This window comes from Cnephaeus nilssonii (assembly GCF_951640355.1).
Source record: "Cnephaeus nilssonii genome assembly, chromosome: 1".
Classification (NCBI taxonomy): Eukaryota; Metazoa; Chordata; class Mammalia; order Chiroptera; family Vespertilionidae; genus Cnephaeus; species Cnephaeus nilssonii.
In genome coordinates this window covers 67146572-67174089 of record NC_137072.1, presented here as the reverse complement: position 1 = coordinate 67174089, position 27518 = coordinate 67146572, and the positions used below count along the sequence as shown (strand labels likewise).

At 38.1% G+C, this 27518-nt stretch overlaps 1 protein-coding gene and 1 pseudogene across 3 annotated transcripts in view; both read left to right on the top strand.

The window, feature by feature from the left end:
* Positions 1–27518, top strand: part of CFAP299 (cilia and flagella associated protein 299) — a gene marked incomplete at both ends in the record, with an annotated part of 547340 nt that overhangs the window by 30143 nt on the left and 489679 nt on the right. The window lies entirely within an intron of this gene.
* Positions 1258–27201, top strand: LOC307102200 (prostaglandin E synthase 3-like; annotated as a pseudogene). The gene is made up of 3 exons: positions 1258–1273; positions 26722–27002; positions 27093–27201. The product of its transcript is annotated as a prostaglandin E synthase 3-like (transcript).

Below are 27518 nucleotides of genomic sequence, written 5' to 3'. Positions count from 1 at the left end.
AAGGTTCTCATAATATAATAGGTTTCGGCCGATTTCATTCTTTAAGCCACTGTCACCTTCTAGAGGACATTTTTGGATGTTATTCCACTCAGAAGTGTCATGCATAGAAATATGAGATTGTGTCTCTCAATGTGACAATTATGTTTTTGATTCCGAAGTCACAGTCATTTTGATTTCTTCACCAATACCGGCCTCACATGCTTCAACACCTTCACCATCTACTTGTTTGCTACTCTCCTGCTTTGCAAGACTGTCCTCTGGAGTAGATGGTACTTTATTCCCAGGAGTTATTTCCAGGGATAACACAGGAGCATTATCTGGGAAGGCAGGAGTGAGGGTGGACCTCCCACAGTCCCGGGGAGACTTTGGGTTCACAGCTACCATTAGCTTAGAGCCTTCGACAGTATTTTGGTCTGTAAGAGAATCACAGGTAAATACGTTTTCCTTTTGGGAACTGTTCCCCAAACCTGATCCTTGTCCTCCATCTCTGCACAGTTCTAACCATCCTGACCACTGTGGCCGAGGCACTCGGTGAAGTATGATGGGCAAAGGCCTCCTTCTTCTCTATGGATCTTCTCGCCTTTATGTATCTTTTGGATAATTTAGACAACAGGCTTCCCAAAGAAATGACTTTGACGTTCTGAGATCTCAGCTCATTACCTTGGTTTGGCACACCAGGTCATCAGCCCTTTTAAAGTAGGGACTGATCTGCTTTTGTAAGCCCGTTCCAGCTGAGTCGCTTTGGTCAGGGGTTAAGTTTGTCTTGGATGGTGACGACCTCTCTGGTGTTACGTCTTCTAAGGCAGTATCGGTTACTTCTATGGGGGACACATTTGCATTTATGAAGCCGCAGTGCCCGGGGCCACTGGAGTGATGTCATCGTGGTTAGCACACATGTCATTGAGGTGCCGGTTTAAGTCATAGAGGGGCACCATTTTACACACCCAGCAGGCAAGTTTAGCGGGTGGCACATTGTTGGAAAACAAAACAATGGACTTCGATTCATTTTTTTTTTTTTTTTTAGTTCTGCTTCTTGACAGACTTCTATGGGGTCTTTTCCTCAAGGGCAATTTCCCTCCTGGCATCATGAGTATTGGAAAAGCTGGGTGTCTCAGGAAATAAAACAAAGGATATCCCTGAGGGAAGACAGTGATGGTTTGCTTTTTCTTCCCTGACTCGACATAAGAAAAAGTGGGCTTCTATTGGACTTCATATTACTTGTTGAATCAATTTCCGCTAACTGCAAATAAAGCACGCATGGATTCAAACAGCGGTAAAGTGAGCTCTAAAGCATGCATAGCAGCAGCATCTCGTGGCAAGAAAAATCCTGCACTTGGGACAGGAGGCCCAGTCTCCCCGTGCAACCACAGTGTGACCCCAGCCCTAAGTGACAGCTTTTAGACTTGGCTCGAATGACTTCCCAGACCTCACTTCAAGCCCTAGAATTATCAATTTTTAAAAAGGGACAATGTGACTACACCAGATCCTTTTTAAAGACCATTGCATCAGTAACTGTTTCCAGGAGAGAGAATGGCCTGGGTCACTCCTGCCTGCACAGCGCAGCAGCTGCCGCCACCGAACCCAGGGTGCGGGGTGAGCCTAGCCCTTCCCCAGGGACCGCATCCGCACACCTGGGTGCACACCTGGGTCTCCACCACCGAGCCAGGGCCTCCCGCCCTTCCGCCTCCCTCCCTCCCCCCTTTCCTTCCTCTCTCCCTCCCCCCTTTCCTCCTTCCCTCCCTCCCTCCCTCCTTCCCTCCTTCTCTCCAGTCCCAGCCGCCTCACACAGCCCGCTTCCCTCCCTCCCTGCCCTGCTGACTTATTTACATTTTTAAAAAGGGGTGACACTGGTTAAGAAAAATCTCACAGGTTTCAGGTGCACAATTCTACAACACATCATGTGTGCAATGTATTTTGTGCTCACAACCCAAAGTCAAGTCTTTATCCATCACCATTTATCCCCCCATACCCTTCTCAACTGCCAGCCCCTGCAATCACCGCACTGTTGTCTGTGTCAATGAGTTTGTTCCCTTTCTTTTTTTCTTTTATTTTTTGCTCAATAATCCCCTACCCCTAGCCCCCTCCACCCGGACAGCTGTCAGCCTGCTGTCTATTATGAGTCTGTCTCTGTTTTGCTTGTTAGTTCATTTTGTTCATTAGATTCCACATATGAGTGAAATCATATGGTACTTGTCTTTGACTGGCTTATTTCACTTAGCATAATGCTCTCCAGGTCCATTCCTTGCAATCTCTCTACCCCAGACAAACACACACACACACACACACACACACACACACACACACACACCAAACACATATATCTTTTCTATTACCCAGGACATACACCGTAAAGAATGCCTACTAGGCGTAGGGACATATGCTGTTGTTTTTTTGTTTTTTTGTTTTGTTTTTGTTGTTGTTTGTTGTTTTTTTGTTTTTCTTTCTGGTGAGGATTATGATGAAAATTAAAAGCAAAATTATTCAGTAGTTTTTATGTTACTCATAAGTTTTTGAATGATGTTGATTTTGGAAAACCAGTGTTGACTTTGTAAAGAGTCTGGCATTCAATTCGCAATGTTTTATTCACAATCTGTTGGTGCCTCAGAGCTCCTTTTGTCTGCATTTTTAACTATTGCAATCTTCTGAATGCTGGTGAGCTTGAAAGAAGTCCACTGGCTGTAGTAATCATATTAAGAGATGAGAAGAAGAACACAAATCTAGTGGTCAATCAGGACAAAAAGTTTCATACATGATTTAGGAGATGTGATGAAGGGAGGGAAGGAAATTCTTTAAAAAATTAATACATGAGCCAAGAATGTTGAAGGTATTTGTTTCAGAAAACAAACTTGATGACTTGCCTCCCACTCCCTTTTAAATCTGAAGACCTCAGGAACATAGAGTTGAGTTGATTGTACTCCTCATTGCATAGAATGCTATTGCCATCAGTGCCTTCAAGACTCCTCATTTGTTAAAAAGTTTTATAGGTTTGAGTCAAACTGACCACATATGCTGGGGAGCAAAGATCTCAAATGCTCCCTGGGCTCCTCTTTAATGAAAAACAATTTTTAGTGTTTTCCTTTTTTATTATCCCATTTTCAATCACCCTTGTCTTCTCCCTCATACACCTATCTCAGAATATTTATTTCCCTTGCTTTCTTCCTCTCATACATTTATTTAAACATACACTTTCTAGAAAAATCATTGTGTAGTAGATTATTTGGGGGTGTGGGATTTTAATGTAGATAACTCTATCATTTGAAAATAATAATAATTTATTATCTTTCAATTATTTTGATTACAATTTTTATTGTCTTTGTGAGGCACTCCAGTATATGGGTGGCTGGAAGTGCTGATAGTGAGCTTTCTTGTGTTGCTCCTCATTTTGAAAGGATAGTGTCCACTGTTTTCTCACTTACAGTAGTGTGAGTGTATGTGTGTGTGTGTGAGTGTACATGTGTGTGCATGTGTGTGTGTTTGTGCTTGACATGGAAAGAGACTATATTCAATTTACTGAGATAGATGATTATACAATCCCCCTCCCCATTAAAGTGGTGAAAGATATTTAAGGAATCTATACTAATAATAGAGGAATATGCAAATTGTCCAGGACTCTGTCACAGTAACAACCGAACAGCAGGCTGCCTGGGGTGACAAGGCCGGCAGGGGAGTTAGTGAGGGACAACCAAATGACTGAGCAGATGGCTGCATGGGGCAACCAGGCTGGCAGGGGGGACAGTTGGGGGTGACCAGTCCGGTGGGGGGGCAGTTGGGGACAACCAGGCCAGCAGGGGGGAAGTAAGGGGCAACCAGGCCGGTGGGGGGGGGCAGTTAAAGGTGACCAGGCTGGCAGTGGGGAGGAAGTTGGGGGCAACCAGGCCAGTGGTGGTGCGGGAAGTTAGGGGCAATCAGGCAGGCAGGCAAGTGAGCAGTTAGGAGCCAGCGGTCTTGGATTGTGAGAGGGATGTCCGACTGCCGGTTTAGGCCGTATCCCGTGGATCCCGGGGATCAGGCCTAAACCAGCAGTCAGACATCCACCGAGGGGTCCCGGATTGAAGAGGGTGCAGGCTGGGCTGAGGGGACCCTCCTGTGCATGAATTTCATGCACCAGGCTTCTAGTTTCTAATAATGAACTACCCATGCATTCCTGGGGTAAGCTCAACTTGGTCATGTTTATTATCTTAAGTATTCATTCTTGGATTCAGTTTGGTAACTTTTATGGGTTCTCTCTCTCTCTCTCTCTCTCTCTCTCTCTCTCTCTCTCTCTCTTTTTTTTTTTTTAACAAATATTATCTGTTAACCACTTTTACCTGATATCACCATAACAAACAACTCTGTTTAGAACTTTATGTTCTAACTACCTTCCCCATTCAAGTCTCCTACTTCACCTCAGGGGTTAAATCAGCCTCTTATAAGCCCCATTTTAAGAGTCTAAAGATTTATTAAAACACACTCCATTATCATACAGTCCATTATCATTAGGAGTGGAACTAAAACACAAGGCAAATCCCCAGCTGTTTCTAAATTTGTAGTCTAGGCATGAGACCTGTGGTTAGAGTGGCCAAAAACTAGAGCAGAAACTCAACAGTATCTCAGGAATGAAGGTAAGTGGAATACAGGTGCCAAGGTATCAGGGATGAGTAGAATAACAAGACTCTGGTGAACATGTTTATGTGAGAGCGAAGAGTTTGATTCTGTCCTTGAGAAATCAAGACCTATTGTCTGGGTAACTCATATTCTGGTACCACATTGGCTGAGTTGGTTAGAGGCAATTTTACTTTATGCCTCCATTGTTGAAATGATAACAAAAATTACTAACATTACTGAACACATATTAAATTTCAGACATTTAGTACTAAAATTTGTAGGATTTTTTTTTTTTGGTATTTACTTATTTAGTTATATTTTATATATCCTCAATCATGTAAGTCATATGACCAAGCACATAGTAAAGTGAAATCATAAGCACTGAATATTACCTGATAATATTGAGTTTGGAAAGGAAGTCTTGAAATGCAGATTTATCTTTATCAGAATCCAAATAGCTTTTTTTCTCATTCACTATAAGTACTAAATTGGGCAGTAGAACTTTTTGATGACTAAACATTCATGTCCTTAATATGTTTACTTTAACACAATATTAAATCAGTTCTGAAAAGGTGCAGGTGTGTTTGGGTAGCTTTTCTCTCTTAAGTAGTGAATTTGTAACATTAGCAAAAATGTTTTTGCACCTGGATTTAGACAGCAATAACAAACTTTCTCCACCTAAGAATAAATTTGTACTCCTTTAAATTTTTTCTGTGATTTTAAAATATTCTAATTCTAAATGGTTTTGGAAAAGCCAACAGCAATAAATAAATAAATGCAATTTATTTACATAGGCGCAACAAACCATTCCACTTTAATAGTTGTTGCTCCTTGTAACAAGTTAATAATCTTCAAACAAAAGGGGCTAGAGTAGAAGCAATGATTTGTTTGTGGAATCCAAAGCCTTTATGGATAGGTTCAAAATGATTCTACTGTTTTCAATCCTTTTCCTCTTTTTTTTTTTTCAATATTAACCAATAGTTCTGATTTTTTTCCTTTGTGAACACGAATATTGTTCTTGTCATAGACTCTGCACTGACTGTTCTTTTAGTTTGGAAAATTCTTCTGCCTGATCATTTTGTGGTTGGTGCCCTTTTTGTCATTCAGACCTCAGTGCATATGTCAACTCTCAATAGAGGTATCCCTAGACGGGCAGTCAAAACCAGCCACCAGTCACTGGCCATAACATTGCTCTATTTTTTTCCCCCACTGAGGTCTTATTTTTGTTTGTATTGATTGATTGATTGATTGATTGGTAAATATATTCAGTCTTTTTCCTCAGCTCCATGTCAGCTTCATATGAGCAGGTATCCTTTTTCTCTTGCTCACCCCTGTCTCATCAGAGTCAATCATAGTGCCTGATAAATAGTAGGTTCTCAACTACTAGTTCAATATATGGATTTTTGATTCAGGATTTAAGAGTGTTGGATGTACTGTGGACAAGGTAGTAGTAATATAATTTGTCATTCAATTTGCAACACTAATGTTTATCCAGCGTTGACAATGAACCCTAGGTATGAAACCCAGGGCCTTACCTGAGCACTGTGACTTAACTCACGCAATTTGAACCTGCATTATTTTTAAAAAATTACATCACCAAAATCTATACCTGCATGTATCTTTTAAAAACTTACTTCTATGTGTAATTATATACTTAGGCATTTAAATCAAGCAGGTATTTTTAAAAAATGTATGTTTAATGTGTATTATTATAAAGTGGACTGTAGATCAAAATTGCAAAACTCATTTAAAACGTACTAAGGACTCACCATTTTCACAAATTCATTGATAAATTCTTTTTAAAATTTAACCTTTTCATTTTTTGTTATTATTTGTTTACACAATACTGCTATAAAGTCTGTCAGATTATATCATTCTTACTTAAGAAGAAACTGAATTTCTACATACATATGAAGAAAACATGTTTTCAAAATGTCATCAAGACATAAAGGTTGCTGGTTATTTTGTGGATTGTGTGAATTTTGATATTGTTTTCACAGCTTTTCTATTTTAGTTTTATAGAAGGTAGAAAAATGTTCTGAAGCTGTTTGCTTCTAAATTTGGCCCTTACTCACAGGGATGGATTATTTGAAGCACCTGAAATCTGATATGAGCCTTGGAGAAAGGTACCACAAGATGATAGTATATATGATTACAAAGCAAAGAGGATTAGAAAGAGCAATATATTTTTGGAAAAAAAGGGCAAGCACACCACTTGGAATGTTTTATCAAGAGAGGGATACAGAAGTGAAAAGTAATCCTTCTGCTTTATTTGGCATTATTGCTGTGTTCGATTTTGGTCTTTTCATTTGGCAATGAATACATGGAGACTCTGGAGAAGGTCCAGCGAAGATCAGCAAAAGTGATGTAAGGAATGGGGACTAGCTCCTAAGAGAGGGCTCAGTGGGATCAGAACTGTTTAACTTGGAGAAGGAAAGGCCAAGGGGTGATTTAACTGTCTTCAAGTATTTGAAAGGTTATTATATGAAAGATGCAGAACAGATGTTTTTTACTTCCACAGGAGACCAAATAAAAGGAAATACTTTTAAATTGTAGCAAGAGAAATAGTTCAGTTGGTCATAAAGATGGACATAACTATAAAGTAGGGATTAAACATTGAAACAGGTAACCAAGGAACAGGGGGGAGTTTGATCCTTAGAGATATTTAACACCATCTGCCTTGAGTGGTTGTCTGTCCACCTCCGTGCAGGGACCTTCTCTATATCTCTTCTTGAAACTCTTCTAACTCTGAGATTCTATGCATGTCGTTTCCACTCTTTTGGAGTTGCCGAGAAGGTAGTCAGGAGTGTCTATCCAAGGATGGAAGTTAGGATTCAGCAGAGGCCGAGATCAAAGGGCTACCCGGTGTTCCCCTGAGTATCTCTGGTCTCCTAAATCCATAAGAATTAGTGACATGTGGTCTTTCTGTTCTGAGCTTTCTGAATCTATAATGATAATTCAGGAAATTATCCTAGCTACTGTTATATGGTTAGTCATGGAACTAAATTATCTCAATCACAGGAAGGTGGAGGGTTTCTATTTTCACAGATAAAGAAACCGAGACTTTAGTTATTAGTGTAAATTCCTTCAGTGAGTTAGTGACAAAGGCAGAAACAAACCTTGACCTTCTTGGCTCCTTTTTTGTATTGTAAGGAGAAGTTTTATACATTTAGAAGTATTTTCCATTGAGACTGGCAGATTTTGTTAATGTTAGGAATTAGAATGAGCTCCAAAAAGTAATAATCTCCACTAGGAAAACAAGGGAATATGTGTTACATGAATGAGGACCAGGTTTACGGTAAAATTTGGTGATGTTTTGGAATATGTGTCATAATTAAGTTGCTCTCCTCTGCCAGAGCAGCACAGGATAATTATTTCCTTTGGCCATTTAATCCATAATTAGGACAATTGAGTGGTGGCTTCATGAATCTTAAAAGCTTTACAATTCAAGTAAGTTTTTGAGTTTGAGCATCTAGACTAATGAAAGGCCTGTAGATATTGAAAATTTCTACAATCAAGGTAATCATAAAATGATAATATAACTATAGGAAATTTGCATAGCAACTTATATGAATAATTTGGTGCTTAATTCACTGATTCTTAACTGTTCTCAATCATTACTTATTTAATTTTATCACTGCTTAAATTTGTTTAGAGTTAACTTAATCTGAATCTTTGTCTTTTTAATAAAAATAATTCTGGGAATATCCAGATAGATAAATGGGATATAAAATATTTTAAAATTAAAATTAGCAATTAACATGCTACAGCATTTATCTGATTTTTAGGAACATGGTACATTTCTTACTTGTTTATTCAAAGAAAAGTATTTTAAGAATCTGGATTACGTACTATGCACTTTTAATTTGTCAGGGTAGTAGAAATATGACTTCTTTCACCATTTTTTTTGTTACTGTTTTGTTGCTATGAAGTCATCTGATTCTTGGAAAGCTTATCAAGCAAAGATGTGTTGAACCTTTGAGCGTTATTTTCTAGGATAAAATTTCTCTTTGCCTAGTTTCTCTTTAGCATTATATAATTTAGACTTCTTTTACTTCATAGTAAAGAGTAAGAGAGAGCAGCTATATGTTGAATTAATAATAATTCACTATCAGTTTATGGTGTATTCTGTGCAGTGGTTTGCTTTCTGTATGACAATATGACAGGTATTAAAATAAATGCTATGCAGGTATTATCTCATCTATTCTTCATAAATCATCCTGTGAGTTTTAAGGGCTGTATTAGACCCCTTATATGGAATAAGAAAGTTAGTCATAGAGAGGTTAAGCAACTCACCCAGCTGGGAAATGGAAGAGTTAGGATCCACATCCAGGCAATCTAGTGACAATGCTTTAAGTCTCATACTGAGCTGCCTCTCTATTTGAGACCACTTGCCTATGCAGAATCTCCTAATGGTCATTTCAGTTGTCCCAAGTTTTCTGCACCTTATTTCTGATTAATAGTCTGAATCAACATACAGTTCTTACTCTTTGCTTATTAAACACTAATTATAACACCTTTACAATTCAAATCCTACCTAATAAAAGAGTAAGATGCAAATTGACCCTAACTCCACTACACCCACAAGCCACTCCCACAAGCCACACCCACCAGCCAATCAGGAGCAGATATGCAAACAAACCCAACCAAGATGGCTACAGCCACAGAGAGCAAGGTTTCCCAGACAACGGAGGAAGTCAAGCTTTCCGCCTGCCCTTGCAGGCCTAAGCCTCCACTCAAGCTACAGAGTTTCAATTATAGAAGGTAAACAAATCCAAACAGAAATGGAGGCAGACATGGAGCTGGAGAGAGCAGGCCAGGGTTGCCCCCGGCAACGGAGGAAGCCAAGCTTTCAACCTGCCCTGGCTGGCCTAGGCCTCCACTCCAGGCTACAAAGTTTCAATTATAGAAGGTGAATTAACCCCAATAGAAATGGCTGCCGGCCATGGAGTGAGCAGGAGACTTGGCTCCACTCCAGGCTACAAAATTTCAATTGTAGAAGGTAAATAAATTCCAGACACCAGGGCCTCCACTTGGGTTGCCCGGGGGTGTGGCTGGCCTGCAAACCACCACAGGCCCCTTGCTCAGGCCACCCCACACCCCAAGGGAAGCCCCATCCTGATCCAGGACACCCTTCAGGGCAAACCAGCTGGCCCCCACCCCTGCACCAAGCCTCTATCCTATCTAATAAAAGTGTAATATGCAGATTGACCATCACTCCAACACACAATATGGCTGCCCCCATGTGGTCAAAGATCCTGCCCCCATGTGGACACAAGATGGCCACCACAAGATGGCCAGCAGGGGAGGGCAGTTGGGAGGCACCAGGCCTGCAAGGGAGGGCAGTTGGGGGCAATCAAGCCTTCAGGGGAGGGCAGTTAGGAGTGACCAGGCTGGCAGAGGAGGGAAGTTGGGGGTGACCGGGCCTGCAGGGAAGGGCAGTTGGGGGGCACACAGGCCTGCAGGGGAGAGCAGTTTGGGGGGACCAGGCCTGCAGTGGAGGGCAGTTAGGGGCAATAAGGCTGGCAGGGGAGCAGTTAGGCATCAATCAGGCTGGCAGGGGAGTGGTTAGGGAGTGATCAGGCTGGCAGGCAGAAGCGGTTAGGGGCAATCAGGAAGGCAGGCAGGCGAGCAGTTGGGAGCCAGCAGTCCTGGATTGTGAGAGGGATGTCTGACTGCCCGTTGAGGCCTGATCCCCTAGGATCCTGGGGGATCGGGCCTAAACGGGCAGTTGAACATCCCTCGAGGGGTCCCAGATTGGAGAGGGTACAGGCTGGGCTGAGGGACACCCCCTCTCCGTGCACGAATTTCGTGCACCTGGCCTCTAGTAAATATATGTTTGTTATAAGCTACTACTAAGTGAATGTATTTTGCATGACACGTGTTGGGATAAAAGTTAAATGTGAAAAATCCCTTTGTTAAGGAACTTACAATACAGAGAGGAGAGTAACTCATAAATTCAAATAAATCTATTGCATAAAGCAGAATGTGCCAACTGGTACAAGAGAAATATAAACAACATATTCCAGAAGCACAGAGGAGAGAGAGACTCATATTGATTTGGCAAGTATGGTGCTATGGACCTTGCTTATGGAGCGAGAGCTAAAGGATTTGTATTAAATAGAATAACTATGAGATGTGTGGGCACAGACAGTGTGCAGAATGGGAAATAGGGACTTGTTTTCCAGTAGCTGTTGCCCATGGAGATTCAGTAACATGTGGATATATAGCTCAGTTATATGGTGGATTATGAACATCAAGAAACAGCACCTTGATACATGCACTTATCCACCCATCTGTTTATTCACTCTTTTATCAAATACCTAGTTAAAGTCATCTCAGTTAATTGGGATGATGATTGTCTTCCTTAATGGATATGCATTTCCCAACCTCAAGAAGATTTAAAATGGAGTATTAAAGTGTTTAAGAGTCAAATATATATATATATATATATATATATATATATATATATATATATATATATATATATATATAAAGGCTAATATGCAAATTGTCCCATTGGGAGTTCGACCAGGAGACCAGGAGTTTGATATCTTGCTATGATGTGCAATGACTACCAGGGGGCAGCACAGAACAAAGGAAGGCCCCGGCCAGCAGCCGGCAGCTGTGGAAGAGAGGCCCCAGTCAGCAGCCAGAAGGCCCCAATCGGCCCTGATCACCAGCCAAGCCTAGGGACCCTACCCATGCAAGAATTTCGTGCACCGGGCCATTAGTAGTGTTAATATTTGTGTGTTAAAGAATACACTCTTCATATTTAGTACTTTTTTGCTTAAAATGAGTAATTTCAGCCTTTGGAATAATAGCTTAGTAACTTCAAATGAAAGTGTATAATTGAGTGATTGGTTTCAACTTGTGATTAAAAATGTTTAAAAAAATTAAATTTATTGGGGGTAACATTGGTTAATAACATCATATAATTTTCAGGTATACATTGTAATATGACATTGGTGTACTCACTACCCAAAGTCTAGTTTCCTTCAGTCACCTTTTATTTGGCCCCTTTACCCATTTATCTCTTCCCCATCACATTTCCCCTCTGGTAACCACCATTCTGTTGTCTGTATCTATGAGTTTTTTCTTTTATTAGTTTGTTTGTTACTTTTTGTTTTATAGTCCACATGAGTGAAAACATGCAGTTTTTGTCCTTTTTCTTCTGACTTACTAGGTGTACTGGGTAATAATGGCGGATTTTATAATTAAAGAAAACATGATAATTTCAAGAGAAACATCAAAAGTGCTTTATTCAAAGTAATGTCCATAGCTAGCTACACATTTCTCCCATCTTTCAGGTAAATTGTGGATACCGTTCCAATAGAACTTTTCTTCTTTTGAGGCAAACCATTCAGAGACCCAATTTTCCACTTCTACGTATGTTTTGAAGTGCTGCTCAGAAAGTGCATGTGCCATCGATTGGAACAAGTGGTAATCTGGAGCAAGGTCTGGTGAATACGGCGGGTGGGTTAATTCTTCCCAGGCAAGATCTTTTAACGTGTCTTTAACTGGTTTTGAAGTGTGATGGTGTGTTATCATGAAACAAAATTACTTTGCCGTGTCTTCTGGCACATTCTGGTTGTTTCACGATCAAAGAGCGATTCAAATTGATTGTTGTCGGTAGTAATCAGTATTAATGGTTTCACCTGGTTTTAGGAGCTCATAATACACCACACCTTCCTGATCCCACCAAACGCAGAGCATTGTCTTCTTTCCGAAGCGAATTGGCCTTGCAGTTGATGTTGATGGTTGACCTGGATCAACCCATGCTTTTGGGCATTTGGGATTCTCAAAATAAATCCACTTTTCATCACCAGTCACAATTCGATGCAAAAAAGACTTTCATGCCAATGAAGCAACATTTTACTGATGACTTTTCGGTTTTCCATTTGTCTTTCGTTCAGTTGATGTGGCACCCATTTTCTTTCTTTTAAAATCTTTCCCATTGCTTGTAGACTATCAGAAATTGTTTGCTGAGCAACGTTTAATCTTTCTGCAAGTTATTTTTGAGTTTGACATGCATCTTCATCCAATAATGCTTGTAATTGTTGGTCTTCAAACTTTTTCGATTGACCTGGACGTTCTTTGTCTTTCACATAGAAATCATCACTTTTAAAGCATTTAAGCCAGCGTTCACAAGTATCTTGAGATGGAGCATGTTCACCATAAGCTTCCCCAAGTATTTGTTAACTTTCAGCAGCACTTTTCTTCAAAATAAAGTAATGAATCAATACTTCCCACAAATGCTCTTTTTTTTGGCACAAAATTTGACATTTTTAAGTGTAAAAATATCTATGATGTTAACACCTTCAGCAAATTTGACATATGAAGTTTTGAAGCTTGCTGTCAATACAACAAGATAGCATACATATCAAATCACATATATATCAACATATGTGTAACTCCATCTATTGAAAAAAAATCCACATTATTAATTGTTATACCTAGTATTTCACTTAGCATAATACTCTATTAGGTGTGTATTTTCTGTATTCTAATAGGTGTGTAGTGGTATCCTATTGTTGTTGTAACTTGCATTTTCCTATGATATATGATGTGGAGCATCATTTCATATGTCATCTGTTTAATTTCTTTGGAGAAGTATCTGTTAAGATATCTGGATCATTTTTTAAATGCCAGGTTGTTTGTTTTCTTGTTATTTAGTTTGAAGAGTTCTCTGTATGTTTTGTAAAATAGTTCTTTATCAGATGTGCTTTTTGCAAATGTTTTCTTCAAGTCCATGGCTTCTTCTCATTCTCTCTCTATTGGCTTTTTGAAAAACATTCTTTTCTCCAAAGGTTGCTGAAAGCAAGTACAAATTATTGCTAGTATAAAGGCTAGACAACCAGTTAATATCCACATTTTAGGAAACCTGACACCCCAGAGTTATTAAAAAAGTTATATAAGAAACAGCTTAATTATGGGGTATCTTTTGACGTTCCATTTGACTTTGCCATTTAAAATTCTGGGCCCTAACCGGTTTGGCTCAGTGGATAGAGTGTCGGCCTGGGGACTGAAGGGTCCCAGGTTTGATTCTGGTCAAGGACATGTACCTTGGTTGCGGGCACATCCCCAGTAGGGGGTGTGCAGGAGGCAGCTGATCGATGTTTCTCTCTCATTGATGTTTCTAACTCTCTATCCCTCTCCCTTTCTCTCTGTAAAAAACCAATAAAAATATATTTAAAAAAATAAAATTTTGGTTGTGTTACATATGTCAAGACTCTGTGTTTTGATTATAATTTACTATATATATATATATGTATATATATATATATAATTTTCATTTTTACTTTTTTTGTTAGGTTTTGATAAAGTATGTACTATCCTTTTTTTTTTGACGATTTATAATATTGGATATATAGTTGAAAACATGTTAAAAGTAGGCATAGATATTATAGAATCTCACTGTAAGTATAAGTGGCAGGATTATTCATTTAAATGACATTTTAAATCTATACATTTTTGCCCATCTCTCTATATATAAGCCTAAATGACCAAATGACCGGTCAGTATGATGCATACTGACCACCAGGGGGCAGACGCTCAATGCAGAAGCTGCCCCCTGGTGGTCAGTGCACTCCCACAGAGGGAGTGTCGCTCAGCTGACTGACTCATTTGCGGTCCACCAGCCCGACAGCAGCCACTTACTCCCTCAGTATTCCTACAGGTCCAATCTCTAGAGAATGGGCCAGGCGCCAACAGGCCTGTGCCTCTGGCCTCCTGGAAGTCAGCCTCAGGCACCATGGCTGCTTCCCCTCCCTAGATGCTCCGCAAGGAAGAAACGATATAAAAGCAGCCACCAGGTGGCTCCCCACAACCAGCGCGAATGTCAGCAGATGGATCTGGATCCTGTGCTGGCAAGGGCATCACACACACCCCCCCCCCCCCCCCTTGGGATGGGTGCCAGATGCAGGGCTCACAGCTGGCAAGGCAAGCACTGCTGTGGTGGCACGAGCCTCTCCCAATCAGGACTGACTGGGCGCAGCAGGCGGTGTAGGACTGCTGGTTTCAGCCCAATCCCCTCAGGCCACGCCGAGGGACCCCAATCCGTGCACAATTCATGCACCAGGCCTCTAGTCAGAAATAAAAGAAATATAGCAAGTTTCTCTATGACATTTCAAGATCTTTCCATATAGTTTATCTACCAATTACTGATTTGAGTAAAATGAAGACAATTCTCAAAAGATGCTATTATAATGAGCAAACCAGATAATATGTCAAGACATTTTATAAATTGCATCATTGTGTTGTAATTATTGACTTAAAGATTAATTTATAGTGATTTCCCATGTAGAGAAGTTACAGCCTGGGGATTTGGTAGAGGCTCAAAACATTGACTTTTGGGAAAGGAAAGCATGGGGGCAGGACTTCTGTCATAGCAACAGGAAAGTAGCCCCAAACTGGGATGTGAGATCAAGGGTAAGTGCTCTGATGTCATAGTGATGGCTCTTTCCTCCAGGTGGTAGTGTGTGTCTGTGTGTGTGTGCGTGTGCGTGCGTTTCTATTTTGACACTATAGGTCATTTTTACTATTGTAGAAGGATTAGTTTCACATTTGGGTGGAAATTGGAAATCCAATTGTGTTTCATATTCTATTACATTAAAGGGTGTTTCTAGTACTTCACACCCAAAGTGCAGGGCGATGCATTGTGATGTAGGAAATGGTTATGTGCCCCACAATTCTGTGGCTCCTAACACTTGTCTCTGCCCTTAGATTTTCATGTCCTGTTTTTGTCTCACTAAAACACAGCTCTAGTGTGGCTTCTGTCTAGCTTCTCATCACCCATTGCTCCAGCCTACTTTTCTTAATTCCCCACAACCTCCCTTCGTATTCACATTCACCCACATGAACTGCTCCCTGTACCTCCCATGGGCTATGGACTGGCTTGCTTCTATGCCTTTTCATATGCCTGTTTGTTCATTTGCTGTGTAACTATGTGTTGGGACCTGCTCTGTGCCAGGCACAGCTTTGCTCTCACTAAAATGACCTCTCTCTTAATCTCCCTACATATAGTCCTGTCCATTATTCAAAGCCCATCTGAAATATTTGTTTTTTCTATTTAATTTTATTATTATTTTTAAATTTTTCAATTATAGTTTACATTCAGTGCTACTCTATATTGGTTTCAGATGTACTGCATAGTGGTTAGATAATCATATACTTTATAGAGTGGTCTCCCTGATATTTCAAGTACCCACCTGGCCCCATAAATACTTATTGCAATATTATTGACTATATTTCCAATGCTGTAATTTACATCTCTGTGACTAGTCCGTAACTACCAGTTGGTACACACAATGGAATAATACTAGGTCATAAGAAAGAATGAAATCTTGCTTTTGTGATAGTGTGGATGGACTAAAAGGTATTATGCTAAGTGAAATAAGTCTGACAAAGACAAATACCATGTGATTTCACTTGTATGTATAATCTAAAGGACAAAATAAACAAATAAAATAGAAAGAAACTCAGAGATACTGAAACACTTCTTGAAGCCTTTCTTGATATACCTTGATAGTGCTTTTCTTCTGGGATCTCAAGACATAATATTATTACTTGTTTAAAGATATATTTTTATTGACTTCAGAGAGGAAGGGAGAAGGAGAGAGATATAGAAATATCAATGACGAGAGAGAATCATTGATAGGCAGTTTCCCATACACCCCCTACTGAGGCTGGAGCCTGCAACCCAGGCTTGTGCCTTGTCCGGGAATTCAACCTTGAACTCCTGGTTCACAGGTCCACACTCAATCACTGAGCCACACCAACGGGTGACATAATATTATTTTATCTGTATTTTTTTAAATAATAAGTCACATTCAGTTTTGCATTGTCATTACTTATGTAAAGTTTTTAGAACTTTTATTAGATTACAGTCTCCTTGAGAACACAGGCTATGTTTTAGTTTCCTGTTTTAGTCCCCTCCTAATCCTTAGCATGGTACTTTATATATTGTCAAAAGCAATTGTGGAATAAATAACTAAAGTTAGATTTTAAACCAGTTTAAATTCAAACTGATTTCTATGTTGAGAAATTAGGAAACCAATATATCTAGTACCTTTATGACATTTTGTGGTCTTGGTACAGCAGCTTTCTAAATAATTAACATTTACTGATAATTTATCTAATATTTTTGAAAACATTATTTTAAGAAATATTCTATATTATAAACTAACATTTGACAAGAATACCTAGTGGAGAAAAGATAGTTTCTTTAGTAAATGATGCTGGGAAAATTGGATATTCACTTATAAAAAATGAAACTAGACTCCTATCTTATATCACTCATAAAAATGAATTCAAATGGATTAAAGAGCAGAAACCATAAAACTCCTAGTATAAAACATGGAAAAAAAACACTTCTTGAGGTTTTGGCAATGATTTTGGATATGACACCTGAAGCACAAGCAAAAATAAAAATAAAGAAGTGGGACTACATCTAACTAAAAAACTTCTGCAGAGCAGAAGAAACAATCATCAAAATAAAAAGGCAACCTACAATGGGAAAAATTATTTGCAAATCATATATCTGGTAAGGGGTTGATGTCTAAAATATATAAAGAACTCATACAACTCAATAGCAATAAAGCAAATAATCCAATTAAAACTTGAGCAAAGGATTTGAACAGACATTTTTCCACGTACGATATATGAATGGCCAACAGTACATGAAGAGGTATTCAACATTATTAATCATTGGGGAGATGCAAATCAAAACCACAATGAGATATCATCTCGTGCCTTTTGGGATGACTATCAAAAAAAAAGACAAGTGATAACAAATGTTGGTGAGGATGTGGAGAAAAGGGAATCCTGAACACTGTTGGTGCGATTGTAAATTGATACAGACACCATGCAAAGCAGTATGGCAGTTCGTAAAAAGAAAACAAAAAAAAACTAGACATAGAACTATCATATGATCCAGCAATTCTACTTTTGGGAATATATCCAAAGAAAACAAAAACACTATGTCGAAGAGATATATTTGCACCCCCATGTTCATTGCAGCATTATTTACAATAGCCACGGCATAGAAACAACCTAAGTATTTATCGACAGATGAGTGGATAAAGAAAAAAGTAGTTCATACATATTGTCAGGGAAAGGGGAGAATTTTCCCCTTCTTAAATTTTTATGGCTGAACTAATAATAAAATTGACACAAGATCAAATTAACAGGAGGAAAAAAAATATAATGTGTACACATAGGAGAATCATCAATAATGCTCCGAGAAATGAGAAACGATGAACTAGTCAGCCAGCAGTTGATACTTTTTTAGACAAAGAAACAATACTTTTGTGAAGAATTGACAGGACAAAAAAAAAATTAGTGCTCATTAGAAAGGAATCTAAGGTTTAGATATTCATTAGTGAGGAATCCAAACAAAGTTTGGCCTAAGTAGTAAATTAATAAAGAGACAAGGTTTGTTTATACAGGCTCCTGGGCCATGGATCTCTTAGCTCTAGTGAGGAGGTTGACTCTGGGCACCTTTCAGAGGGGAGATTTATTTCCTGCATTCAAAGAGACAAGGGAGGGTTAATGTACTCTTCTTATACTGCCTGTCAAATAACTTTAATTCAGGTAATGATATGTCATTGTGGGATATTTTGGTGTGGCCTGCTCTGGGCCCTGATAATATAAAATAGAATATTATTGAGCCATAAAAAGGAAGAAAATTCTGCCATTTGTGACAACATGGATGGACCTTGAGGGCATTATGCTAAGTGAAATAAATCAGACAAAGACAAATTCTGTGTGATTTCACTTATATGTGGAATCTCAATAAAAAATAAGAAAGAAAAGAAAAAAAATTATTAAAAAAAAAATAGATCACATTCGTGGTTACCAGAGGTGGGAGGGAGGGAAATTGGAGGAAGGTGATCAAAAGTACAAACTTCCAGTTATAAGATAAATAAGTACTGGGGATATAATGTACAACAAGATGATTATAGTTAGCACTGCTGTATGGTGTATTTGAAAGTTATTAAGAAAATAAATCCTAAGACTTCTTGTCATAAGGAAAAACATTTTTCCCTTTTTTGTATCTATATAAGATAATAGATATTAACTAAACTTATTGTGGTAATCATTTCACAATATGTGCAAGTCAGTCCATTATACTCTATACCTTAAACTTTTACAACACTGTTATGTCAATTGTATCTCAGTAAAATGGGGGGGGGGGTGGCGAATAAGTCAGAAAACAGTAGAAAAAGTAAAGAGCACAGTGTCAGGCAAGAAGAAATTTTCAACAAATATTTGCTGAACAAATGAATGAAAGGAAAAAAGGAAACCTGAAAAGGAACCCTGGTTCGTCTTAAGCCAGGTCGGAAGAGAGGGGGACATTCCTTGCTCCAGAGCGCTCTTCTCTCTCTCTGCCCATGGCTCTTTCCCTTATCTGCCCACTTGTGGTGGCGTGTGGAAAATGGGGTTGCAGTTTTAACATGAAAGATCACATTCTAGGAATGCAGAGATGACAGCCTGAGGAGTTGAAGAAGAGGCATTATTGGAAGATGTTTGTTCTGCATTATAAAATCCCAAAGATAGATTTCACAAGACCAGAAAGGGAATTATCATTCACACTTTCCCAGGCTCTGGGTAAGACTTGCTTTTTTGTTTATCACCAATACAGCACAATGTCATCTTTTGAGAGTCATTGTAAACTAGCATGCCTGGGTGGCACCAAGGATGAGGCAGCTTCCTAAGGAAAGATGGATTCAGCATGAAAGAATTTGTATTAGCCTGGCTGGCATGGCTCAGTGGTTGTACATCAACGTATGAACCAGGAGGTCACGGTTCAATTCCCCAACAGGGCACATGCCCATGTTGTGGACTTGATCCCCAGTAGGGGGTTGCAGGAGTGTGGGCATACAGAAGACAGATGATCAATGATTCTCTCTCATCATTGATGTTTCTATCTCTCTCTCCCTTCTTCTCTGGAATCAATAAAAATATACTTAAAAAATGTGGTTTTGAGAAACTTTAAAGTGAACTCAATTCTATAACCAAGTCCATGTAGAATATTAAGTCAAATAAGGCAGGTAAAAAATTCAGTAAGTAAATTAAATTAAATAGGGTAGGTGAAAAACATTAATGATAAGATAGTATTATATGGTAAAAAGGAATTTAATTTTGAATTGTTTTTCTTTTTCTTTTTTAAATATATTTTTATTGATTTCATAGAGGAAAGAAGAGGGAGAGAGAGATAGAAACATCAATGATGTGAGAGAATCATTGATTGGCTGCCTCTTGCACATCCCTCACTGGGGATCGAGCTTGCAACCCGGGCATGTGCCCTTGACTGGAATTGAACCCAGGACCCTTCTGTCAGCACACCGACGCTCTGGTCACTGATCCAAACCAGCTTGGGCTGAATCTGAATTGTTTTTAAGAAATTTAATATTGTAATAATTTGTTGTGTGAGAATAATATAATATGTGCACAGGTGTTCTAAGTCTTTATCTGTTAGAGATAAGTATGAAATGATATGACATGAGATTTCCTTTAACATAGGAGGGGAGGGGAAGAACGAGATGACAGATAAAATGATTGGCAGAAAACATGGATAATTGTGGAAACTGGGTGATGGTTGCTTGAGGACTTAATGTACTATTCTCACTCTTTGGGTGTTTAAATTTTTTAATTAAAAAAGAAAAGAAAAATATTCAAACAAGTGAGTTGGGATAGGCTAGTGTCAGGCATAAGGAAGACACTCTACAAGCTTTTACTGCATCAGTGTACCTCTCTTTACTTCTCTTTGAATTGTCATAGTTTTGGGGATTATTTTGGGTAGCTGGTGTTTAGTATGCCTTGTATTAGTAACTGGATTACAGGCTGTACTTAGCATTTTTATTTTCTATGTCATTTTTTTTTACATCTTGCAAGGCCTATCCCATAATTTCTCATGATTTTTTTTCATTGTATACCATATGGTAGGCTCTCAATAAATATTTGTTGAATGAATAATAGGTACTTAATACATACCTGTTGAATTGAAAAGGATAACTATATAACAAATGACACAGAGCAAATTCTTAATTCTTGCTCCTGGTAACTATTTCTCCATTAGGGGCTAATAAAAATATTTTCCCCTTATAATCTAATGCATTTATTACTACACATAAAGTTTTGAGAACACACGCATCTCTGGGGATACCTTTGCTAGATACAAGGATTTTTCTCCTTCCTTTCTTTGGGGGAAGGACTGATTTAGGCTTCTGTGAAGACAATGTTTAGTGTTATTTCTTGTTCCATTATCTGTTCCTAGGTCTTTTCATTTAGAATCTTTGTAAACACAGGTGTATAAACAGAATTGTTTTCAATGAAAGGGAACTTTGCCCTTAGCAAGCCTCTGAACAGTTGTGTTCTGCACCTGCAGTAGTAAAATGTGAAAGAGATAATGTATTGAATTTTAATCACATGTTGCCTTGTTACATATTCACTGTTTAAAAACATTTCCTTTATTGTGGAGTTGTTTGTAAAAAAAAAGCACACACACACACACACACAAGAAAAACAACAACACAGTGTTAAATGGTCTGAATAGTGATTTTACACTGGGGGATGATTATAGTCTTGTGTAAAAATAGCAGACTCTTAAGTTAAAGTGAAAATGTCTGGTAATCAAGCTGAAAGAAAGTTGCTCTCCGTAGAAATGCTGTGTGTGTGTGTGTGTGTGTGTGTGTGTGTGTGTGTGTGTAAATTTATAGATGACGTTGTATTTTTGTCCAAATACAGAGAAAAGGATCATTTAGTCAACAGCTATATATATTAAAATTTTTATAATATCAGTATGTTTAACAAAATTGACCAGTGAAGGGGAACATAATTTGCTACCCCAAATACACCTCTTTGGTATAAGGAGTATTGTGAGCTGATTATTTTTTAAGAAGCAGCAAATGCCTGAAAAGCTCTGAACAATTAGTAGAAGCTACCCTTTTGTCAGGGATATTTACATTTATAAGGGAAATCTCTTATTTGTTAAGGGTGTCTCCCTCTCCATAACAGGAAGAGGAGGAGGGTTAAATCTCCAGAAACTCTCATCAATGGAGAGGCAATGAGCTAAGTCTGAATAACATTCTTATCCTTGTTTACCTTGCTTTGTCTGATAACCTCCCATAACTGACCCCCCCCCACCACAACATCTTATTTTATCTGTAGCTGGAGATGGTATTTAAAGTGGTGGCTTGGGCATTACTCAGTTTTCTTGAGTCCAACTCTTATATATAGGAGGTATACAGAATATTGAACTTTTGTTTATTTTTCTCCTGTTAATATGTTTTTTATTACATGGGGGGGGGGGGGGGGTCTCAGCCAAGAATCTAGGAGGATAGAGGGAAAATTCTTCTTCTTCACCAACAGCATCCAGGACAGTTAACAGAGTTCCTAGAGCTTTATTATTTTTTAATTTGATTTTTTAGAAACATTAGTTTGACATTTAACATGTTAACTGTTTCCATATTTGTTTACCTAAATATATTCAATAATTATTTAATAGAGATTACTTATGTTATTTTTAAAGCAAATTATGAAAGGAAAAAATTGTTATTCTTATTAGCCTTTATTTTTCTTTCTTTATTTTTTAATTTTTAAAAAAATATGTTTTTACTGATTTCAGAGAGAGGAAGGTAGAGGCAGAGAGGGATAGAAACATCAATGATGAGAAAGAATCATTGATTGGCTGCCTCCTACACTCCTGCTACGGGGGATCAAGCCTGCAACCCTGACTGGGAATTGAACCATGACCTCCTGGTTCATGGGTTGATGCTCAGCCAGGGAGCCACACTGGCTGGGCTACTCTGTGTGTGTGTGTGTGTTTATGTTTAATATGACCATTATATTATGTTTTGCTATGTTTTTTGGAAGACTGTGGATATGGAGTTCACTAACAATTTTCTAAAAGGTGGAAAATATAAAAAGATTAAAGACTATCTGCTATTCTTCATCTTTATAAAAAAAGTAAATCTAAAAGCCATAATATATGAATTTAGGTTACATATTATATTAGCATTTAGGTTACATTTATGTTATAATTTTTAGGGATTCAGCATAGCATAGTGTGGGATTTCCCAAACTTGCCTATTCATAGTATCTTCTTGGAGGTTCCCTTGCTTAGTAGATTTTTGGGTCCTCCAGGCCTGCCGAATCGGAATCTCCAGGGGAAGGGGCCTGGAGTGTTTATTAAACATAGAAACAGTGGGTCACAAATGGTTAAGAACAGGCATTTGGGCCTAGAGTATCTGAGTTAGCATCTTGCTTTCACTTAATAACAGGATATCAATGGGGAAGCTCTAAGTGTCGATTTTCTCATATATAGAATGGGGGCAATGGGTATCTGTATGGATAAAATGAAATGGTACACTATGTTAATTAGCATAAGTGACCTTAGACATAATTTTTCATTGATGAAATAGGAACTTTCAAGATAGGTGGGTTGGGTAGAAACTGTCCAAGCACCACTACTTTGTGTGGCTGGGGTAGGAAAAGTAGGGGCATCCAACAGCTTAATCCCTTTAGATTGACACAGATCTGTAGACTTTCTTCAGTCTTTATTTTACTGCATAAAGGAGGGGGACACTGAGGTCAGCTAATCCTGCCCCCAGACTGCTGTTTGTCTCTGAATCCACCTTTAACATGAGGTTCTTGTTGGAGAGCCCAAGGGCTAGTTTACAGAACTATACATGTTTATACATCTGGCAGAAGCACTGTGAAGCTAACTTTATTTTTACATACTCCGGTAGTGAGTTGCAGGCTAGGATGCTTTTACTACTCACTGGCCTTTAATCATTAGAGGCAATGAAACAAGAAATACTGAGAAAAAGACATTGACCAATTTTGAGGGACTACTGTTAAGAGATAAACTGAGGCATATTAAAAATTTTAACAGTTTATTTGAGCAAAAAAAATTGATTTGAATTGGGCAGTGCCAAACCAGAAGTGGTTAGCATTTTTACCTTAGCCTATTTGAAGTATGGTAGACAAAGAAGGATCCCTGTGAAAACCTGTCCTGCTGCAGGCTGCTCTGTCGCATTGTCGTTTTCATGTCTACCTGTGACTTGCCTACTTCCCCTTTGAAATCCCAGATCTCCATTCCTTCCTTTTCCTTTGTCCAAAATGGCATATAAACCTCAACTTCCAATGTGTTTGGGGGTCTCATATCTTGTGGCACCCCTGGCGTATACATCCATAATAAACGTTATATAGTTTTTCCTGTTAATGTATCTCTGTTAATTTTATTATTAGCCCAGCCAGAAGAACTTACAAGGTGGGAGGAAAAATTATTCTTTTAGCCCCTCCAACAGCATATAATTAGTCCATGGTGTTTAATTCACTTTGCCATTCTTTGTCTTTTAACTGGTATATTTAGGTCATATATATATATTTACTGCTCCAGTCAATGAAAGGACAACTTTATTGAAGCCCCAGGACCACGGGGTTCATGCACGGGACCTCCCTGTGGGCCAAGGAGGTGATAGAGGGGCCTTATTTGACCTATAAAGTGATGTGGGCAGGATTTAGGCCATAGGGTGTAATTTTAATAATTTAAGTGATCTGCATGGGAATGGGTATAGAATCAGAAACCTTGACCTTAGTAGCATCATGTCTTAACCATCTGAATTAATTACTCTAAGAAAATAATGTTCAAATGTAGTAATATATGAAGACAATGTTTCCTTGGGAGAGAAACGAACTAATTATGGTAAAAATATTTCAGCAGAAACAACACTGCATTCTTTTAAAGTGAAGTCATGAATTGAGGTAAACTAATATTTCCAAAATTATTGACACTCTATACACAAAGTGTGTATTTTTCTTGGCCTTAAACACTTTTTTTCCACTAAATCAGATTCATTGCATTTGGCAAGATTTTCAGAAAGAGCATGAGGTTATTTGTGGGCTGAGTATTTGACAAGTTCACACAATGTACAGTTCAGAGTTCAAAGTTGAAATCACAGTACTGTTTTTCTTGACAAGAATTCTCTCTGGCAAAGAGCCTAGGAAAATTCTGGTAGATTTCCATGCATCCCACCCAAAATTCAACTAATATTATAAAATCAGTCATCAGCTGGGACTAACTAATTGCTCTAGAGTTATTTATCTGAACAAGATGACTCTTTATTAGCTTTGCTGAAACAATAGGGCATATTTCATTGAAAGACTCACAGACTCTTTTGCCTAAAATTTGGTGAGAAAGTAGAAATGTATCTTTGAGAATATAAAAATCTTAGACAACTATATTAATGGTAAAATATTGTAAAGGAAACACCTAATCTATATATCTCAGTATAAAATCTAAGTAGGAACTTCCTAGAAATGTTTCTGCTTTAAATTTATTTAATGATATGTTATGGTTGTATTCTTACCAGGCCATCAGCATTCTTCACTTGTTAATTTATTTTGCTGACTGTGGTGCTGAAATTTTATGTAATTTTCAACTATAAACTCTTCTTTATGAAAACTTACACCACATTCACATAGTACAAACTTATATTGAGCGTAAAATTTGATTTTTAAGAGTAGGACCATGCTATGAAATGTTGCATAACTAATGTGAATCCAGTGGACTTCATCAATGCTTTTTAATATAATTAAATATTATTTTTAAATGAGTTGATTTGGGATTAAGAGCTGTAATTTATAACGTGTCATTGCAAAACTTTATGTAAAATGGCCATATTTGTAAATCAATAAAGGAAGGAATATCTGAATCTCACTTATAAATATATATATAGAAAAATCTAAAAGCAAATAAAGATGGAAACTATTTTATGATGATAAAATATTGGGAATCAGCACTTAGTTTTCTTTCATTCATTTCATTTATGTTATTTCTAAAGGAAAGTCTACTTTTTGGCATGAGGTTTCCAGTATTCATATAATGTTTAACCTATCTTTTATGTACTTTTGTTCATGTTAATGTGAATCTGGAGTTGGACGGAGGGGAATAAGATACCTAACTTGATATCTTTCCCAGATTATTTTCAGCAACATGTATTTTTTTTGACATATAAACACATACTTTATTTTTTTCTTTCATCTTTTTGTCTTCTTTCTTTATTGATTAAGGTATTACATATGTGTCCTTATCCCCCCATTGCCATCTCCCCCTCCCCCGTGCTCATGCCCTCACCCCCCTGGTGTCTGTGTCCATTGGTTATGCTTATATGCATGCATACAAGTCCTTTGGTTGATCTCTCCCCTTTACCCCCACCCTCCCATATTTCTCATCTTTGTTACTTATTTTGTATGCCCAGTAGAGCACTAAATGACTGCTCTCAAAGAACAAAAAATTTACTCTCATCAAAGAGGCTTTAAAAAATGGTGTGGCATAGCAGATAATGAGCAATTGTTTTTCTGTGCCTATTGTCCTTAATTTATTTTGTTCCAAATCTGTTAATTCCCAAATATCCAAAACTGTGGAGAGAAAAGGGATATGAAAAGCTTTATAAAGATGTGTAATTTCTCCTAAGGTGTTATTTTGTGGAAACAATATGGCTGTGTCATGTACCTGAGTGATTAAACCAAGCATTTTACTACAGCCATGTATTCCTAAAAAAGGGCTGTGGTGAAAGCTAAATTCTGCTTCTCAGATGGAAGGATAGAAGAGAGAAACATTTGTGGGAAAATGAGAACACTTTACCTTAAAAAAGTACTGCTTCAAGTTTGCTTTCCTCAAAACTATAAACACATTATTTTATTCTTCATACGAATGCACAAATGGCTTCGATGCTTGTAAACAAATAGTTCACTTCTTTCTTATTGATTAAATTACTTGAAAACATTTTAACTTTAATTATTTGTCACAATTTTGTTCTAAATGTTTCATTACTTTTCATTAAAAGTTTAAGTATAGAGTATTTATTTGCTATAATGTAAAAATTACATAAAAATACCAGTTAAGTTCACCAGCCCCAGCTCCCACGCACACCTCATTCCCACGCTCACACACAGTTCATTTTCTGTCCTCATTACCTATTTATACACTTCCTCTTCCCCTTGACATGAGTGGCGCTCTCCCTGGGCCCCAGTGCTGAGGGAGGTGAGAAGGGGCCAACGCCGAGTCACCATGTGAGTGGAGTCACTGCCCACCCACACACTCACCACAAACCCAGGCCCTGTTCACAGTGCAGCCTGCTTTTGCAAAGTGGTACAATCACCCGAAGGAACTATGTCTTCATTGAATTTTGTGTTGAAGACAGTAAAGATGTTAATGTAAATTTGGAAAAATCCCAACTATATTCAATTGTCTTGGAGAAAGTGATAATTTTAATGAAATTGATATTTTTTTTTACCGTATTTATCCAAGTGATTCCAAGCACAAAAGAACTGAGAGATCAAGTTTATGTTGTTTAGGAAAAGGAGAAGCTGCCCAATCATGGCCAAGGTTAACAAAAAAAAGGGCAAAGCTTAATTGGCTTAGTGTGGTCTTGAATAATTGGAAAGACTGGTAAGATGATTCAGATGAAGACATGTCTAATTTTTATTGTTTCTCTGAGATGAGGGACAACATGTGTGGTGATAAAGATGTAGATTTACCAGAAGTAGATGGAGCAGATAATGATTCACAAGATAGGGATGATGAGAAAAATGCCAGAGCTAAAGTAAGGAATGTTGTCCTCACCGGAACTTGAGATAGAAAAATAACTTCCCTGCAAGATTTCCTAATTGAGAGGATTCCTGAGTTAATAGCTCTGAAGGGAGATGCTGCATTTGCCTCCTTTAACCTATTTTTCAACCTGTTTGTTTTCTTAAAGAATTCATTAAGGGTTGATATTTACCACTGTAAGGGACAGTTTTAAGTCAGCTAAAGCAATAATCTTATGCATGAAACATTTCTCTGACTTTCATGACACTGCCAAGGTCTTAGGCATTTGTGATATAAAAAAAAAACATGTCACCTAAGTCTCATTTTCTTCATAACA